Genomic DNA, 6525 nt, shown 5'->3' with positions numbered 1-6525 from the left:
TGTTCACGGTTTTCTTTCAGAATGTCCTGCAGCCGCTCCGTGACATCCTTAGCCCGAGCTACAGGGAGGCAACATACCATCCTGGAGTCACGCTTTCGACCACAGAAACTCCTATCTGTGCCCTTTACGATAGAATCTCCGACCACTATAGCTCGTCCACTCTTTTTCCTCCCTTCCTCTGCAGCAGAGCCAACCGTGGTACCACAAATTCGGCTCTTGCTGAATTCCTCTGAGAAGTTGTCTCCCTCAACAGTATCCAAAGTGGAAAATCTGTCAGAATGGGAGATGGACAAAGGGGTCTCCTGCACTTTCTGCCCAGTTATTCTACTGTGCCTGGCGTTCACCCATTCCCTTTCTGCCTGAGCAGTCGTTACCTACGGTGTTACCACTTCCCTGTACGTGCTATCCACAATGAACGCACCCTTACCGCTGCTCCAGTGCCCCCAGCCGCCACTCCAGATCGGAAACGCGAATTTCGAGTCGCTGCAGCTGGAGGCACTTCCTGCACACTTGTTCGCCCTGGATACTGGAAGTGTTCCTGACTTCCCACGTTGCATAGCAGGAGCACTCCATGCTACCGAGCATCCCTGTTGTAACTTACCCTTAATTTACTCCCTTAAATTAATCAAAATTAGAGGTTATTTACACTAGGGACCTTGATTCCCTTAAAAAAAAAACTACTTACTGTATAAAAAAACTGTAGCCCTTAACGTTCTCTTTACTTCTGTTACTTCTGCGGTTAGCAGCCTCACAGCTCCAGCAACCCGGGTTCAATTCTGGGTACTGCCTGTGTGGAGTTTGCAAGTTCTCCCTGTGTCTGCGTGGGTTTCCTCTGGGTGCTCCGGTTTCCTCCCACATGCCAAAGACTTGCAGGTTGATATGTAAATTGGCCATTATAAATTGCCCCAAGTATAGGTAGGTGGTAGGGAAATACAGGGACAGGTGGGGATGTGGTAGGAATATGGAATTAGTGTAGGAATAGTAAAAATGGGTGGTTGATGGTCGGCACAGACTCGGTGGGCCGAAGGGTCTGTTTCAGTGCTGTATCTCTAAACTAAACTAAAAACTAAACTACTAACCCAGCCATTTAGAGTTATTCTTAACAGCAGTTAATCACCAACCAATCACCTTTCAGTCTTCCTGTTCACTTTGTCTTCAAAATCTCGTTCTCTCTCTCTCCCAGTCTCTTTATGCTCTGGCTCCACTCTCGCTGTTTTTAACTCTGAGATGCCCAGGTTAATGCCACGATGACAGCTGGTGGAATTTAAATCCAATTAAATAATCAAAAATCAAAAATAAAAGTGTAATCTGGAATTGAAAGCTTGGCTCAGCAATGGTTCCATGAAACTATCATCAATTGTAGCAACACCCCATCTGGTTCACCAATGGCTATTAGGGAAACGGATCTGCCGTCCTTAACTGGTTTGGCTGATATGTCACTCCAGACCCACAGCAATGTGATTGACTTTTAACTTCCCACTGAAATGGCCTGGAAAGACATTAGATTGTCAAGGGAAATTAGGGATGGGCAACAAATCCTTGCCAGCGACGCTCAAATCCCACGAAAGAATAATCTGGGTTTAAAATATTCAACTTAAATCTCATTCACCCATGCCCGCCTTAATTAAGTATCTAGTTGAACTTTTGGATGAGATAACAGGGAATGTTGATGAAGGGAATGTGGCGAATGTTGTCACTATGGTTTTTAAGAATGTATACAACAAAGTCTTCTTCTTAGGCAGTCCCTCGGCAACGAGGATGCCTTTCTTCTACTCGAGAGTTGTCGGTCCTTAATGAATGAATAGTTGAATTCTGGATCCGCTCACTGTGCCGCAGTTGGGACAGGTGGTGTTTGGTGAGGCTAGAGAATGGGATGCTCGGATTTCCGAACGCTCCTTCTGCTGTTTGCACTTGGTTCGCGGCCTGAGCAAGTCTACATTGTTCGAACTCGCTGGCACCATCCAGGATGCTTCTTCTCCATTTTGGGCGGTCTCAGGCAAAAGGCTCCCACACATCAGTGGAGATGTCACATTTTTTTGGAGGCTTTAGGGACATCCTTGCAGTGTTTCATCTGCTCTCCTGGCAGCCTCTTGCTGTGACGGAGCTCGGAGTACATAGCTTGCTTGGGGGGGGGTCCTGCATCAGGCCTCTGAACTATGTATTTCACCCAACATAATTGACTAACAATGACCAGTGCCTTGACGTTTGGGATGTCGGCCTGAAAGAGGAGACGGCTATTGGAGCGCCTGACCTGGCATTGAGTTTGCAGGATCTTGCAGAGGCACCACTGGTGATATATCTCCAGGGCTTTGAGATGTCCGCTGTACATGGGGGGGTTTAAGGGACCCATTGTCACAGTAGTCTTTGTTTAACAAAGTGCCATATTAAAGGCTGGTTGACAACGTTGAGGTTCATATCATAGGAGGGTCAGTGTGCAATTGGATACACAAATAGTTCAACTACAGAAAACAGCAGAGCGTGGCAAATAGCTGCTTTTCAGACTGCAATATGCTCGACAGTGATGTTCCCCAACGGTTTGTGCTAAGACCTGTTTTTTTTTAGCTGTATGCAAATCAGTTGAATCTTGGAATAGAGTCGAATTTGAAAATTTGTCTATGGCGCCAAACGGTGCAGATGATATGAACTACCTTCAAAAGGACATAGACAGGTGAGCAGTTTGGGAAGACAAGTGAGAGATGGAATTTCATACAGAAACGAGGGAGTAATGCATTTTGGCGGAAGGTATAGGTGAAGCAATGGCGCACTTCTGAAGAATATGCAGGAACAGAGGGACCCGGTGGTGCATGCGCATTGCTCTTTGAATGCATCAGGACATATTGAGAGACTGGTTATTAAAGCATATGTGATCTCGGGCTTCATCAATGGACACATAGAGTACAAAACAAGAAGCTTTGCTGGACCTTCATCAAGTTCTGGCTAGAGCACAAAAAGATTATTGCATCCAGCTCTGACATCACACTTCAGGAAGGATTCCGTGTCCTTGAGAGGATGCTGAGGAAATTTAACAGAATGTTTCCAGGGCTGGGGGATTTTGGTTGCAATGTAATGTTCGAAAAGCTAGTGGTGCTCTTCTTGAAGAAAGGAGATTCAGGGGTGATATCATAAAGTTTTATAATTTTATGACAGGCTTACATCCCTTAGACAAGGAAAAACTGTTCCCATGAACTAATGGTGCAAGGACGAGGGGACAAAGATTGAATGTTTTGGGCAAGAGATGCGAGGGAATGTGGGGTTCTTTTAGTCGCAAATGGTACTGCTCTGGAACTGGCTGCGCATGAGGATGCAGGAAGTGGAGGCAATTAATGATTTCAACAGAAAATTGGATAGGCACTGAAAAAAAAATCTTGCAGGTCTATGACGATCGAGCGGGAGAATGAGACTGACTGGATTGCTCCGAGGTGAGCCAGCATGGGCCGAATGGCCTCCGACTTTGCTGTAAATGAATCAATGTCTCTATATCCCTAATCTTTCCCAAGGTTATTCAGAATGCTCTGAGGAGAGAGACACAAGTAAATAAGGAAACATAAGAAGTGACCAAAAGCTTGGTAAGAGAGCGAGTTTCAATGAGGATATGAATGGAAGAGTGGGAGATGGAGAGATAGGAAGAACAGGCAAGTTTTCCAAGAGTTGTATTTAATCAACTAAGACATGGGCATGGATTGTAAGAGGGCAAGACTGGAGGATAATACAATCAAACAATAACAACTTGAATTTATATAGCACATTTCAGGTAGAAAAACGTTGAAGGACAATTCACAAAAAATATATTGAGAGGCCAGTAGATCCTGCCCAAAAAAGGTATTAGGGGAGCTAACCATAAGCTCAGTCAGAGGATTGTATTGTTATCAGGGCTTATATGAGGAGAGGAGTGGAAGGTAGAGGGGATTAAGGAATGCATTCTGCTGCATAGATTTGATAACAGCAAGAAGGTAGTCGGCAACAACAAAAAGCTGATGTGGTAGATGTGGATTGTTTCATTTATAGGAACTTCCAGAAGGCATTCGACGAGATTGCACATCAGAGACATCTAAAAATAAAGCACCTGGAATTGGACGCAACCTATTATCTCGGCTGTGGAGTTGTCCAGGAGCAAGCAGGCAGAGTAGGGCCAAAGGCTATGTGCTGAAATTGTCAGCATGTTATTATTGTTGTCTCCCAGCAATCTGGACTTGAGTGGCATTTTTCACGAAATTTCTAGATGAATAGGTTGAGGGAATGGAGGGTCATCTATCAATATTTGCTGAAGAGTGTAATTTCAGTGGCACAGGAAACAGTAGAAATGAGAGAGAGAAAAAACAAGAAATAAAGAGACGTTGATTGTTTAAATGATTGGTAAAATTAGGGGAGATTGGGTTCAATGTGCGGAGGTGTGAGGTCTTCTATTTTGTACCAAAGAAAGATAGATCAGAGTACTTTCCTCATTGTGAGAGGCTCGGGGCTGCGGAGAAGTAGACCGATTTGCATGGCCAAGTACATAATTCATGAGGGGTAAAAGGGAAATCTTATAACTGTTCGAATGATTTTTGTGAGACAAGTGTATTAAGCGTTGTAGCAATATAACAGAAAATTGTATTAGTAGGGCTAAAGGAGGTTGAAATGCAGTGAAGCAAAAATAAGTTCGAGGCATCGGGGGTGCTCCATCCAATGTAGGTCAGCAAGCAGAGCAGTGATTAGTGAGGAAAACCTGGGAGGGCATTGGATAAAGACAGCTGTGGTTTGGATCAATAAGCGAATGAAAGATGGATGGTGGGAGGTCACTCTGGCGTCCATTGTTATAGTTGAGTCTGGAACTGACAAAGACATGGACAAGCGTTTCAATATCTGTTGGGCTGAGACAAGAGTGGACTCGCAGGTGCTGCTGAGGTGGAAGGTGGTGATCTCTGTCAAGGAGTGACACATCTGTATGGAGCATAATTTGTGAACAATTCCTGCGCTGAGTGTCACTTGGAGCCAGCAGCCGTCGTGTGCCTTGGAATTGGTGCCTGGGATAGACAGTTTGTGACTGGGCCGAAAGGTGTTGGATTTAGTCCTGTCGATGTTTGATAGGAGACATTTGTGACCATGCAAAATAGTATTTTGGATAAATAGTCTGATAAAACATATACAATGGGGGCAGCTTTGAGAGAGAGAGAGAAAACATGGATGTCATCTGCGTACAAGTAAAATGGCAGCCCACACCTGTTGGTGAAAGTTCCAATGGGAAGTTGTTATTGAGCATGAAGAGAGACATCAAAGGTAATGCTGATGTGGGCTGACGGGTGATTCTGTAGCTGATCAGATGGATAACTGTGAAAACAAAGAGGGAATTCCCACCCAAAGGCCAGTGTCAGAGGAATGAAGAGGCAGCAGATTATCCGAGAGGAAGTAGAGTTGGCCATGTTTTTTTATTCTTTCATGGGATGTGGACGTCGCTGTCTCGGCTAGCATTTATTGACCATGCCTGATTGCCCTTTAGAATGTGGTGGTGATCTGCCTTCTTGAACCGCTTCAGTCCATGTGAGATAGGTGCACCCACAGTGCTGTTAGGAAGGGAGTTCCAGGATTTTGACCCAGCGACGGTGAAGGAACGGCAATATAATTCCAAGTCAGGATGGTGTGTGACCTGGAGGGGAACTTGCAGGTGGTGGTGCTACCATGCATTTGCTGCCCTTGTCCTTCTAGGTGTTAGAGGTCGCGGCTTTCAAAGGTGCTGTCCAAGGACCCTTGGTGCGTTGTTGCAATGCATCTTGCAGATTGTACACACTGCTGTCACAGTGTGTCTGTGGTGGAGGCAGTGAATGTTTGTGGATAGAGTGCCAATTAAGAGGGCTGCTTTGTCCTGGATGGTGTCGAGCTTCTTGAGTGTTGTTGGAACTGCACCCATCCAGGCAAGTGGAGAGTATTCCATCAATCTCCTGACTTGTGCCTTGTAGATGGTGGACAAGCTTTGGGGAGTCAAGAGATGAGTTACTCGCCGCAGGATTCCTAGCCTCTGGCCTGCTCTTCTGGACACGGTATTTACATGACTAGTCCAGTTCAGTTTCTGGTCAATGGTAGTCCCTAGGATGTTGATAGTGGGGGTTCAGCGATGTTAATGCCATTGAATGTCAAGGGCAGATGGTTAGATTCTCTGTTGTTGGAGATGGTCATAGCCTGGCACTTGTGTGGTCCGAATGTTAATTGCCACTTATCAGCCCAAGTCTGGTTATTGTCCAGGTCTTGCTGCATTTCTACACAGACTGCTTCAGTATTTGAGGAGTCGCGAATAGTGTTGAACATTGTGCATTCATCAGCAAACTTCCCCACTTCTAACGTTATGATTGAAGGAAGATCATTGATGAAGCAGCTGAAGATGGCTCTGCAGAGGACACTGCCCTATGGAACTCCTACAGTGATGTCCTGGAGCTCAGATGATTGTCCTCCAACAACCACAACCATCTTCCTTTGCGTTACATATGACTTGAACCAGCGGAAAGTTTCCCCCCTGATTTCCATTGACTTCAATTTTTCTAAGGCTCCTTGATG

The sequence above is a fragment of the Heterodontus francisci genome, unplaced genomic scaffold, assembly GCF_036365525.1.
Source record: "Heterodontus francisci isolate sHetFra1 unplaced genomic scaffold, sHetFra1.hap1 HAP1_SCAFFOLD_888, whole genome shotgun sequence".
Classification (NCBI taxonomy): domain Eukaryota; kingdom Metazoa; phylum Chordata; class Chondrichthyes; order Heterodontiformes; family Heterodontidae; genus Heterodontus; species Heterodontus francisci.
Note: the sequence above shows the minus strand (reverse complement) of the source record.